The sequence below is a fragment of the Peromyscus californicus genome, unplaced genomic scaffold, assembly GCF_007827085.1.
Source record: "Peromyscus californicus insignis strain IS unplaced genomic scaffold, ASM782708v3 Scaffold_12__1_contigs__length_115047231, whole genome shotgun sequence".
NCBI lineage: Eukaryota > Metazoa > Chordata > Mammalia > Rodentia > Cricetidae > Peromyscus > Peromyscus californicus.
The window spans coordinates 111,579,039-111,593,246 of record NW_026294413.1 but is presented as its reverse complement, the minus strand read 5'-3'; the positions used below and the strand labels follow the sequence as shown (position 1 = coordinate 111,593,246).

The 14,208-nt window shown below is 41.2% G+C and overlaps 1 protein-coding gene and 1 pseudogene across 5 annotated transcripts in view; one reads left to right on the top strand and one right to left on the bottom strand.

Annotated features, from left to right (window-relative positions):
- Fhit (fragile histidine triad diadenosine triphosphatase) overlaps positions 1-14,208 on the bottom strand; it is a 1,554,732-nt gene that overhangs the window by 1,301,504 nt on the left and 239,020 nt on the right. The window lies entirely within an intron of this gene.
- Positions 2,126-8,030, top strand: LOC128107770 (60S ribosomal protein L7-like; annotated as a pseudogene).

The following is a 14,208-nucleotide window of genomic DNA, read 5'->3' as shown; positions in this document are numbered from 1 at the left end:
GAAAAACCAAAGTAAATAAACAAACAATTAAATAAAAATGTATACTTCATAAATCAAAGCCTCCATGGGAGACATTTTTGATCTGGAGGAAGAATATTCACTGTGGTGCCGTTAAAAGGTAGTGTGCTAATTTTTGTCATAAGATCTGTTACTCACTATAAAGATACATTAGTTATTCCTCTCAGCCTGCTGAGACCTTTTTGACTATGGGTTGACCTGACAGGGGCGATGGGGAATGAAGGAATGACAGACACACACACAGAAGATGGGATCAGATGGGTCTCATGGTCTGATGGAGATACAACAGCAGCAGTTCAGAAACTGCATTTGTTGTATACATTTGAATTAAGGAGGTGGTTTACTGCATAAAGTTAAGGAGGCATCTTTAGCTAATCTTAGTGGGAGGTCTCTATAGGGGAGCAGCATCAGGCTGTCAACATAGAGCAAGAAGAAGCTGCAGTCAGGACAGGTGGCAGGCTTTGTCATTCTCCTGAGCATGACTAGGGAAGGCTTTGCCATCCCCATGGGTCTGAGGCACTGGGGTCTTAGACATGGCTGTGCTAATGTCAACAATATATGTACATTTAGAGCTTCATCTTCTCCCTATACCAGACCACTGGAAATGCCCCCCCAAATGACTGTGGATACATCTTAGAAATCTAGTAGGTAGCATGTGGAGCTGGATCTGATATTTAGGCATTCATGTGTATCCAATAAGTACACAGAACTGTGTAAAGAGCTGGTCGATACAGAAATGGATATGCTACCACTCCTCCCCTTTAAATTAGTATGGCCCAGACTAAAGATTACCCAACTGCAGGTCATGGAATCAACTTGGGAAACTGTAACCCGAAATACTTAGAAACTAAAGGAGACTTGAATAGCAACACAATACATGTATGTCGTTTCTTAGGCTCCCTGCCTTTCAGGAGAAAAGGAGGACCTCTGGAGTGGCTGTACTGCAGGGAACCTCAGGAATGCCAGGTGCTCTTTTAGGGTATTATTATGATTCTCAATAATACCAACAATTCTTTTAAATAATATTAATTCCTAAAAGAATTGAAGATAATCAGCTGCCTAAATGGAGGTGCATTGTAGGTGTTTACACAAAGGTCCTTGGATGCTGGCTCTCCTGGCAGTGTTGGAAGGAAGCACTAAGGCTGATTTTCATTATCTTTTGTGTTTATTATACTTATTTTGAAATCTGATTATTTCTAACCCTTCATTACTTGGCCAGAATTTAAGGGAAAATATGAATAAAACATGTGATAGCAAGTTATTTTCTTGTCTAACCCTCTTAGGGCAATGTTTTCAATATTTCAGTGACAGAGGATATAATCTATTCCCAATATAAATGTAGATTCTTCACTGTGTTAATTTGGTCAGATTTGGTTTCCTAGTAATTTAAACTTTTTATTTAAAACTTAAGGCTTATTGACATGAATTTATTTAGGGTATATTTCTATTTCCTTATGGTACATCCATACTTAGAATTATTCTTTAATTAATTTTGAAAGGTGGCATAGCATTTTTAGGAAAATGGATGGAACTAGAAATCAGTATGCTAAACAAAATAAGCAAGATTCAGAAAATAATGTTTTTTCTCATATACAGAACCTAGACTGTGCGTGTGTGCATGCGTGCGTGCGTGCGTGTGTGGGGGTGGGTGGGTGTGTGTGTGTGTGTGTGTGTGTGTGTGTGTGTATGTTTAGGGCATGAAACTAGAAAGTAGACCATGAAGGGAATTAGAAAGCACATTAGTGAGGGCAAAGTAGAGAGAGTAATGGAATACACAGAACAGGAAAGTTGAACTGGTAAGATGCCTCAGCAGGTAATGGTACTGCCACCAAGCCTGGGGACCTAAGCTGAACCCCTGTAAACTACATGGTGGAAATGGAGAACTAACTCCTGCCAATTGTATTCTGACTTCCACAGATGTGCTCTGGTGCATGCAAGCACACACACACACACACACACACACACACACACACACACACACGAGAGAGAGAGAGAGAGAGAGAGAGAGAGAGAGAGAGAGAGAGAGAGAGAAGAGAAAGAGAGAGAGGGGGGGGGATGGGGAGAGAGAGAAGGAGAGAGGGAGGGAGGGAGAGGGCACCTTTGAAAACAAACATGAGAGTAGAACAGGCCTTTGGCAGGAAAGCAGCTGGAGGAAGGCAAGGCAGTCAAGGCAGGACAGTGGAGTGAGGTGGACAAGAGCAGCGCGCATAGCTGGAGAGGCAGCCCTGCAGTTCAGAAGACTGGAGCACTAGATGCTCTTACAGAGGACCCAAATTTGGTTCCCAGTACCACCCAGAGGCTCACAGCCACTTGTAACTCTAGTTCCAGGAGAGTTAGTGCCTGCTTCTGGCTTCCTCAAGCACCTGGAAAATATGTGGTGCTTCTACATACATGCAAGAAAAACACATAAAATAAATAAACACGTATAAAAATAAACATAAAATAAAGATAAACAAATCTCATAAAAAACAGATACAGCTGTAGATGTCATGGTGAAGTGTTTGTGTTTTAAGGTATCTTTCCTGGCTTTGCTTCAAAGTACATGGACAGCAGGACTCATGCAAATGACAAAATGTTCTTTCAAGAGCTCTTACCTTAACTTTAATTAAACTTAATACATTGTTCCCACTGTAGAGGGTCAGCAAGACAAATATGATCATTCCCAATGTACAGATTGTCATCTGAAGTTTAGAGAGATCATCAACTCTTTGAAGACACACTGCAGGTCATCAATAAAGCCCTAACCTCTTTCCACTACTAACCAGGAATGGAATGCTCTGTTTTTCTAATTTTGGTAGAGAGGGGTGCCTTTTTTATTCATTTTTGCTTCCCTGGGAATTACCACCTAATGGTTATTGCAATCGTGTTTAATAAGTGATGTGTTATCCCTGGGCACTGGAATTAGCATCATTTCTCAGAGATGGTAAACAGAAGTTTGCATTTGTGCACTGCCTGGAGCTAGAAGCATCAATAAAAGCCTGAGGTGGGAGGAAGAGATGAATGCATTCTTGAATCAGAGGCAAGGGATGCAATTTGATGTGGGGTATTAAGAAATTCTGCCTAGACTAGCAGAGGAGCACAATTCTTCAAAACTCTGTGGCTGAACTGCCCAGTTACATTTCTCACATGGCTTTTCTTTTCTTCACAGAGCACAAGAAGCATGAACCTTGCCCTTCACATCCATAACTCTTGTGCATACTCTAGGGTGCTTGGCATGCAATATTCTAGAAGCAATGTGCTATGAGTCTCTTTGACAATGGTTGCTTGAGGACCAGGAATTTTAATCTGCATCCATGAACTGAAGACATTTAAATTTAAAACTTCTGAGCAAATTTCTAAACAACAAAAAGGCTGATGAATGAGGAAGTGCAGACACTGGCTTCCAGCCTTCCAAATGGCCAAGTGTCAGTCTACATACAAGACAGGAAGAAGTTGTTCCTAAAGGCATGTGCATTAACCCCATGCCCAGAAAAAAGGAAGGGATTACCATGGATCCTAGGTGAGCTGTGTTCAAATGGGCGGCCTGATTAAAGAGCAGGTAGATCTGGCATTTTCAGATGGCATTTAGGATTTTCAGACTTCAGTATAAAAATACATGTTGCTTTTCATTATTTGTGTCCATGCTATGCTCTGGGGCTGCGCATGAAACAGTTTCCCTACTCTGGTATTTTACAAAGAGTGATAAATAATGACAATAAGAAAAAAAGCACTTTCAAGGATCATATGATTAGTTCTGACATGTGGGAAATTGCTTCATTGCCATAAGTCAATTCCTGCAATTGCAAGCATCTTCCCTCCATAAAATTAATAATATGCCCCACTTCCTTCCCTCTTGCACTCCACTATCTGTAGATTGCAACCTCCTCTTGCCATCATGTAAATTCGCACTTTTAAAATAATACTTTCTTCCTTTCTAAAACAGTGGTTCTCAACCTTCCTAGTGCTGCAATCCTTTAATATAGTTCCTCATGTTGTGGTGACCCCAACCATAAAAAGGTTTTGTTGCTAGTTCATAACTGTATTTTGCTACTGTTATGAATCATGATGTAAATATCTGATATGCAACTCCCAAAGTGGTCGTGACCCACAGGATGAGAACCACTGTTCTAAAATATATAAGGACATATATTAAAGGTTCATTGTGAATTCTGAAAATGTGTGTCCTCCTGCTCCTTTTATCTAGCCAATACCCATTGAGTAATAACAGCCAGGAACTCTTCCAGAATCTAAGAACATGGCGCTTGGGTAGGATGGATCTAAATGAACCAAATTATTTTGAGAGTAGTGTATGCCTGGAAGGAAATTAAGTAAGGCAGCGCAGTACAGAGGTGGGTCCTTCCTAAGGGGTACTCAAAGAAGGGCTCTGTGGAAACTTCTGAACTGAGGGTTGAGTGAAAAGAAGTTACCTCTGCAGGGAGAGGAGCAGAAGGAAAGAGAATAAAAGAGAGCAGAAATCTGGGAAGAAGAAGGAGAAGCAAGAACAGGGAGGGGAGGATATTAGGGGGACAGTTACCCCGCCACACAGCGAGCCACCGAGTAAGAAGTAAAGAAAGGTATATAGAAAGAAAGAAGTCAAAAGAAGAAAGAAAGGTAAAAACCCAAAGGCAAAGATAGACAGGATAATTTAAGTTAAGAAAAGCTGGCAAGAAATAAGTCAAGCTAAGGCTGGGCACTTATAAGAAAGAGTAAGACTGCATGTAGATTTAATTGGGAGCTGGGTGGCAAGCCCCACAAAGAGTAAAAAAACAACCAACAACAGAAGTGAAGTCAGGCGGAGGCAGGAGAATGGCAGATTCAATGTTGTATGCAGGACTTGATTTTCAAATTTTATACTAGTGACAGGAGAACCACTGAAGGTTTAAAGTCATGGAGCACTGTGTTTCAAGGGCATGTTGACATTGATCATGACAGGGAAAAGTGGACAATGATAAAAAATGTGACTTCTTTACAGTGAGTACAGGTCAGTCTTTGCCGGTGTGAGTAAGTGAGATTAAGAACATAATGTTGGCTCTTTTTTTGTTTTGTTTTTTTGTTTCTTGTTTTTTGTTTTGGTTTGGTTTTCGAGACAGGGTTTCTCTGTGTAGCTTTGGAGCCTTTCTTGGAACTCACTCCGTAGCCCAGACTGACCTCGAACTTACAGAGATCCACCTGCTTCTGCCTCCAGTGTGCTGGGATTAAAGGCGTGTGCCACCGCCGCCACCACCACCGGAGGGCTCTTTTTTTCTACCTGGAACAATGGAGGCTGTGTCAGAGAAGAAAAAGAAGATTCCTGCTGTGCTAGAAACCCTTAAGAATAAGAGAAGGAATTTTGCAGAGCTGAAGGTGAAGCTCCTGCAGAAGAAGTTTGCTCTGAAAGTAACAAGAAAGGAGGAAGCTGTGTATGAAAAGGCAAGGCACTATCCCAAGGAGTGCAGGCAGATGTACTGGACTGAGATTTGGATGGCTAGGATAGCAAGGAAAGCTGGAAACTTTTGCATGTCTGTAGAACTGAAGTTGGCATTTGTCATCAGAATCCAAGGAATCAATGGTGTAAGCCCAAAGGTCCGCAAGGCATTGCAGCTTCTCGGTCTTCAGCAGACCTTCCATAGCACCTTTGTTGAGCAAAATAAGGCTTCAAATAATATGCTGAGGATTGTGGAACCATGCATTGCATAGCAGTACCCCAGCCTGAAGTCAGCAAATGAGCTCATCTACAAGTGCGACTATGGCAAAATCAGTAAGAAGCGGATTGCCTTGACAGAGAACTCCTTGATTGCTCCATCTCTTGGTAAATACAGCATCATCTGCATGGAGGATCAAATTCATGAGATCTATAGTTGGAAAATGCTTCAAGGAAGTGTATAACTTCTTGTGTCCCTTCAAATTATCTTCTCCATGAGGTGGAATGAAGAAAAAGACAACGGATTTTGTGGAAGATGGAGATGCTGGCAACAGGGAAGACTGATGAACTAAGGGGTCACCCATGGTATTCTTGTAATCTGATCAGTTAACAAACAGTCAGAACTTGGGGAAAGACCACAGTGCTGGGCTAAGCATCTAGAGTGAAATCTTTGCGCCGTGACCAACATGCTGTGTGCTCGGAGGATTTCTCCTGAGCTTGCTCTAGTCCTGGATTCTCCATGTAAAACAGGATAATGACTCCTTCCAGAGTCTCAGTGAGAATTAAATGAGGCGGCACACAAACCACATGGCAAGGCTATGTGGCTTGTGCCTGCTCAGGGTACAAACGATTGTTGTTGTTATCAGCACCATTGCTTGGCAGAGAGTGAAGGATGAGCTAAAGAACTAAGCAATCACCCAGGGCACTCAGACTAGAAAGGAGTCCATGGAGGAGGGCAACTGTTATCTCAGAGTACTCTGTGTGTGGGTGGGGGCGGTCCTCCCATGAATTTTACATTTTGACAATGGTAGAATCTTAATTTAAAGAAGATAATTGTCATGCAACTGGAAAAAATCCAGATGCTCAGAAGCAAGACTGAATCAGTAAGTGCAGTGCTCTCCTGTGAGGAAATACTTCATAGAAACAAATAATGAATGGTGGGCTCACCCAGCACCAAAGACAAGTTGCACAAAAGCATTTGTGAGAAAGAACTAGGCAAAAGAGATGACAGGCTGTGCGATTTTTGTTTAAATGAAAATCAAGAACAGTTGAACCAATTGGTTTTATATGTATGCCATACCTTAAGTTGTTAAAATATATCATTTCAGGGGATCATAATTAGCTAAACACATAACCAAATGGTGACTTCATGAACCCCAGGACTCTTTATGAACCTGTTCATTTCCAAAGCTGTCTCTCCCTGTCCAGAAGCCAAGGTTCTGCCTACAGTAAGTCACAATGGAGGCCACTAACACAGGACAGATGAAGGAGAGCTTTGCTTGGGAGGAGGAGAACCATAGCACAGCAGAGTGCAGCCAGGAATGAATCTTCGGAAGCCTCAGCAGACTGCAGGTGACTGCTTGTCTCCTTGGTTTTCTCTAGTCCTGGATCTCTGTGTTAAGTGAAAGCTCCGGAGGAAGGACAGCTTCTTTAATACACTAGAAATGCCCCCCAGAAACCTCGATTCTCTATAAGAAAACACAATGGAGGAATGAAGCACATGTTCAAACAGTGTTTTCTGGCATTTCTATGAAGAAAACTGTGACTCCAAGCATCTGAGTAGATTCATTTTCCTGATAGAACCCAAACCACAATGCAAAAGGCATTAAGTCCTATCATGTGACATCAAAAAATACTTTCAGCCTACAATCAGCTGACAATGTGCCCAGGGTAACTTTATGACTATATCATCACAGTCTGCAATTCAAATCACGGCAGAGCTGGAAATACAGTGCTCGCTAACACAGCTTGGAGCTTGTCTACTTCTATCGCAGTGAAAAATGGCAGCAGAGAAAACCTTCCTTTCCTGGAAAAAACATTATCAAATAATAAAACAATTCAGGAGTCACTTTTACAAAGTAATAACAGGCCATACATAATTGATTGCCTTTAGTCTTTGTCTCTGGGTATTACAAATCACCATTACTAGCACTTTCCACAAACTTTATTCAGGATACAGGCTGTCCATTTGGCACTGCCAGAAAGGATTTTTCACCTTTACTGTGCACTTCACTATACTTTTCTTTAGTTGCTTCCTGAGTAAAGTTCTTATATCTCCACAGTTCTTGCAGTGTGCTCATGAGCCATCCCAACGGTTAGAGAAAAGTAACTTCTAGAGCTGAATTGATTTGGATTTATGATTTCACCTCAGGCTTGCAAGGAAATACAAACTACCCTGGGAGACAAAATTCACTCCTGTGAAGTCATGTCCTAACTCCCTCCATTAAGCCAAATATTGTGCTAAAAGCAGAAAAGATATATTTACATTATACCAACTCTTTGCCTTACCAAATAGTGATAGCTGTATCCATACGATATAAATAAATAATTCATTCCAAAACTATTTGTGCATCACAAGGCATTGGTACTGGAGGAGGAGGTTTGAGTATCACTTGAGAATTCTGACTTATGCCTCGACCACAGAAGGAAATTCTCTCTCTCTCTCTCTCTCTCTCTCTCTCTCTCTCTCTCTCTCTCTCTGTGTGTGTGTGTGTCTGTCTGTCTGTCTGTCTGTCTGTCTTCACCTCACCCACACCCCCACTATACATTTGTATGAATCATATGTGTCTATTGATTCCTAGAAGTGACAAAAACATATCTTCAGACATGTTGTGAGCATAAAATAGACAGATTTCAAAGACTGGCAAATAAAAGGGTGTAAAGTACATCTCATTAATAGGTTTTAGAAGCTGGAGAGACAGCTTTGCTAGTGAGATGCCTGCTTTACAAGCATGAGGAACTGAGTTTGCATCTCAGAATCATTGAAAATTAAAATAGAAATGCTGGATGTAGCGGCACACACTTACAATCCTAGGATTGGGATGGCAGAGACAGGCAGACCCTTGGGCTCACTGGCCAGCCAGTCAATGAACTCCAGGTCAGTGAGAGACCTTGTCTCAAAAGAAAAACAAAAGCCAAAAACAAAGTTAGGTGTTCCGAAGGAATAATACTCAAGGTTGTATACTGTCCTCTACACACACACACACACACACACACACACACACACACACACACACGATTACCTGAATATACATATGCACACAATACAGTTTCCAAATATTGATTCCATGCTGTAATTATAGTATGTTAGATATATTAAATGTTATATTATGAAAGATATATTTGGTCTTCATCCAGTTTCTTGGACTCTTGTGACTCCTACAGTGTTTGTACTATCTGGAATTAATCTTTTGTTTTCTAATAAGTTGGCCAGTTCTGGGCAGCCCCTATGTAACTGCAGAATGGGGTCTCTTTACCAAAACAATTAAGGGAAGATTAGATGTTAAAGACTTTCAGCCTCCATAGAGGAGGGGACAGAAGCTGAAGCTTCATTTGATCACCAAGAGCCAATGACCTGATCAATCAAACCCATATAAGCCCTCAGAAAATGCTAGAAAGGCAGGGTTCAGAGCTTCCAGATCACTGAACCCCTGAGGCTTCCTTGGTGGAGCTCACAGACAGGGTATCGAACTTCCCCTCTCCCTCTCTTTCCAGCTCTTCCCCTGTGTCATGGCTGAGGCAGCTCTTCATCTGTATCATCTGCAATATCCTTTCTAATAGACAAGTAAGGAGAAGGTCAAGAGAATCCCAGCGTATAGCTTGTGAGTCAGTAGGACAACACAAACAACCTGGGGCTTGTAGCTAGTACCAGACAGAAGTCAGTCTTGGGGGGTCTGGAATTTCAACCTGATGTCACCTCCAGATAGCTAGTGTCAGGTCAATTTGAATTCTATGACAACCAAGGTCTTCTCTTGTCTTTTACTGTCCTCATTGTTGAGACAAAATCCCCAATGAGAAGCAATGTGAAGAAGGATTTACTCACGCTTACAGTTTCATGGTACACATCCCAGCTTGGTGGGGAAGCCACAGCAGTGTGAGTAGGAGGCTGGATGGTCACACTCAGGGTACACATCCCAGCTTGGTGGGGAAGCCACAGCAGTGTGAGTAGGAGGTTGGATGGTCACCTTGCATCCACAGTCAAGAGGCAGACTGTGGAGAAGTGGGATAGGCTGTAAAACCACAAGGCCTTCTCCAGCGAGGCACTTCCTCTGATAAGTCCTCCAGGCTCTCAACAACCTTCACAGAGGAAGCACCACCAGCCAGGACCAAGTGTTCAAACCAGTGAGCTCAAAGGGAACATCTCATACTCAAACCACAGCACCTCCCAGAGCTGACTGACTACCTATTAAGAGGTGAGAAGTATCCTGTAGATGTGGTGTTAAAAGCATGATGTGAGGATTAGGGGAAATGGGTTTGGGTCTCTATAGCATCAGATGGAGTTAAATAAAATACATTATTAAAATCAACTATTTCACTTAATTTCTACAAGTCTTTAATTTGGCTATTAAAAATGTTTATTTACTTACACGGTTCATGTTGGCTTTTACCTGATCCATGTGTATGTATATACACATACATAACCTCTCATTATTCTAGATAGATCCCAGGGAAAATCATTTAATACATCTTCTGCCTTGAAGGTCAACAGAACAACTTGTGAGATTCCTGCCATATGGAATTTAACAGGAATCTCAATTGAAATTCCCTGCAGTCCCAACACATCTGAGCTGTCCGAGATGAGTGGGGAGGTTCCTCCCTGGGCTCTCCCTCCTCACAGCTCTTCATGTAGTAAGAACACAGTTGCTGTCGCCATGGCCTCTCACTGCTTCCCACCCTGACCTGATGTCACTCACAATGTTCCAAAGCAAGCTGCAAAGGCACCGGGGCTCTTTTCAGGAGACAGTTTGCACACCCTGGGTGCTGCCCTGGTTATAATTCCCTGCTGCTTTAGGTCTCTGTGGAGTGCAGTCTGTCTCACTCTCCTGCACTCCAGTCACCTGCTTTGCTTAATAAATTACCATCGTGTGTAAATGTGCACAATCTCTAAACCTGTAAGAACTGCCTTGAAGAATGAGTTTTAAAAATACTACACTTAAAAAAATGAGTGATCTCTCTATTGCTATTGTAACGAGTAGGGATTTATACCAGAAAAATTCCAATCACAGTAGCTGCTCCTTCCTTGGGTAAGTGGTTCTTAGGAGGTGCATTTTAAAGAGGATGACTTTCCAGTGAACACTTTAATTTTAATTTAACCTTTCCAGAAAAAAAAATGAAGTGCTTTGTGTAGATTCTTTGGGCTTTATTTAAGGCCTAAAAATTAGTTCTGAACTGTGATAATTGTGGGCTTAGGAATGCAATCACCGCAAGCACCACTTCTCATCCGCTTATAAGCCCTGCAGATCAGGAGCTGCTGTTTATTGCTGGCTCAAAGGTGGCAAGTTACTTAATTGTGAGGCTGAACTTAACGTCAAAGTGCCCTGGGATGGCTGGAGGCAAAGGGTGGGCAAGTCTGATGATAAAGGAGTGTGAGGCAGGCTGCTGGGTACGTGCTTGCTAACCATTAACTTTAATTAAAACAGAGTGATGTAGTAGTGAGGCGGAGTGTAAAGGTTACAGCGAAGCAGAGATTAGCCACAGAAAGGACAGCAGACTTCCATCATGGGCATTAGTGACCTTGCTCTAAGTCTGGCTCTCTGTTCTTACTCTTAAGACCTGAGATAAATTACATTGCTTACACGTTGTCATTTAAAGAAAAGTGGGAAGCCCCAAAGTTTGGCCGTGAGATATGTTGGTGTCCATCATAAAGCAGCTAAACTACTTCTAAACAACTGAGGATGTTTCTGAGTCTGTGCTGCGTGGGCATGGTCAGTATTAACCAACATGTCATGTGGTGGTGACTCTCTTCCCTTTAAAATACAGAGATCCCTTGAAGTGTGTTAAGATGAATGGTTTGTTCGTTATGTATGGGGGCACTATAATTGAAGTCATCTTGAATATTTAATCACTTCCGTATAGCACTGTGCCTAAAGTTCTGAACATTCAGATATGGAGATCATCCAAACATAAGTTAATGAGCACATGTTTGATATATGCTATGTTCAGAGGGATTATTACTCTTTAGTAATTCAAGAAAAAAATATTTCATCTCCAACCTCTCCTAAAACTTCAATTTGGAAAACAATAACAGAAAATATTAACTGCCTATATATTTTTATGACAAAGTAAAAGAAACTGGTGTCCCAGCCCCAGATGCCCTTTGAGGCATAGGTCTGTTGTTGGCATTTCTTATTTTTTTTAACCAAGGCCATTTACTGGGGTATAGTGTATAAGAAAATATATTTCTACCCTCTCAGGATGCCGCAGTAAACAAATTTACTCTCTGCCTTCGGCAGCGAAAAGTGTCCTCCACGTGTAGTCTTAACAGCCATACTCTGTGAGGTTTGCAGTCGCAGCAGCAGAGGGGAACCTGAAATAGTGGCTCCACCTTCCTGTGTTTGTCTGCATATATCTTTGCTTTAGTTTACTAGCACCAATATTTTGGCATAAACATCTAGCTTTCTTCTCTTAAACAACTAAATTGAATACACTGAGCCAAAAATCTCACTTGGCAACAGCCGGCTGGGTAGTGGGCACCTTCTCATATTTACTATAGCACTATGTATAGTAGATGCCCACTGAGGGTGAGTGGGTAAAGGATATATGATGAAATCTTGTAATCAGGAACAGCACAAACGAGTCTCAAGACATGTGTTAAGTTCAATAGAACAGACACACGAAAACAAATGCTACATGTCCTCATGCATGTGAGAAACTGTAGCGACTAAGCTCAAAGAAGTGAAGAATGATCACCAGAGCTGGGAAGAACGGGCCAAAGAGACTGGTCATCAGACAGGAAACTGCTACTGGATGGGAGGGATGAGGTCCAGATATGGTCATAATACCGTGATTGCAGTAAGTAATTGTATACTCAGACTGGCTAAAAGGGGAATTGCTTTCATGCTCTCAACACAAATGGATGCCAAACATCTTAGACAATGTTCTTATTATGTATGTGGATCAGAATATCAGACTGCACTCCACATCAAAATCTCTATATCACAAACCATCAACAAAGTTAACAGAGAGCCCACAGAATGAGAGACTATCTTTACCAGCTACACTTCAGACAAGAGGCTAACATCCAGGAATTACAAAGAATTGCAGAAATGAAATACTAAGAAATAAAAGTGTCAGTCAGTAAATAGGCAAATGAACCGAATAGAGAGTTACCAAAAAAAGAAACACAAATAGCAAAAAACAAAAAACAAATAACAAAAACAAGACAAAAAAACTATTTTAAAAAGTGTTCAATATCCCTAGCCCTCAGGAAAATGCAAATTAAAATTCCTTTTAGACATTACCTCACCCCAGCCAGAATGGCTATCATCCACAAATCTGACGGTAAATGTTGGAGAACACGTGGAGAGAGAGGAACCCTTACTGTTGGCCAGTTTTATGTCAGCTTGGTGCAAGTTAGAGTCCTTTCAGAAGAGGGAACCTCAGTTGAGAAAATGCCCCCACCACACAGTCCTTCGGACAAGCCTCTGGTACATTTTCTTGATTAATGATTGATGTGGGAGGGTGGTGCCACCTTGGGGCTGGTAGTCCTGGGTGCTATAAGAAAGCAGGCTGAGCAAGCTGTGAGGAACAAGCCAGTAACAAGCATGCATTCAGCACCTTTGCTTCAGTTCCTGCCTCCAAGTTCCTGCCTTGAGTTCCTGTCCTGACTTCCTTGGATAATGATCTAAAAGCTAAAAGATGAAATAAACTTTTCTCCCTGAGTTGCTTTGGGCCATAGTGTTTGATCACAGCAATAGAAAAGTAACCAATATAATGTGGTACAAATTAATATAGTCTTTGTGGAGATAACTTGGAGGGTCCTCAAAAATTTAAAACAATATTAGCATATAACCCAGCTCTTTTACCCCTAGGCATACATCCAGAGAACTTCTTACCCATCATAAAGATATTTGCACCTTCCTGTTCACTGATGCTTTCTTCACTAAAGCAAATAACTGAAATTAATCTAGTTGTTTATCAACAGATGAATGGATAAGGGAAATATTATACACTGCATAGCTGTAAAGAAAATGCAGTTAAGCAGTTTTCAGGAAAATGGATGGACTTAGGATATATAATATTATGCAAGATCACACAATCGCAGAAAGAGAAAACAATGTTCTCATGTATGTGTGTAAATACATGCACATTTGTATACAGTATAACGTGAAGAAAGGAGAACAAGAAATGCTAAATACAGGGGTGAGGAAGGGCTGAGTGCAGGGAATGAAGACAAGTCATGAAAGAGGACAGCAACTGACTGGTTTCTGTTCTAATTCTGTCATGGGATTTTTGGGGTTGGTGGTGGATAAGTGCATAGAATATATTCAAGACTGAAAGTGTAAAATGTAATGTGAAGTTCTCCAACTGATGTTCTGAATGCCTGTTCTAACTATACTGAAGCTCATTGAGTTGTGCAGAGCTAAAGTCTTGTTAATTTGGGTGGGTAATGTCTTTATTTATTTGCAAGTGTTTTTTTTTTTTTTTTTTTTTGAGGAAAAGATTATGGCATTCAAAAATAAAATTAATTAAAATGATTTAAAGTCACAGCCTTTGTCTGTCTCTCAGTATTAGAAGCCATATAACTATAAGATAAATATTATTTCACACATTTTGAATAAGAAACTGAAGCTGGAAAGGACCGAGGTCCA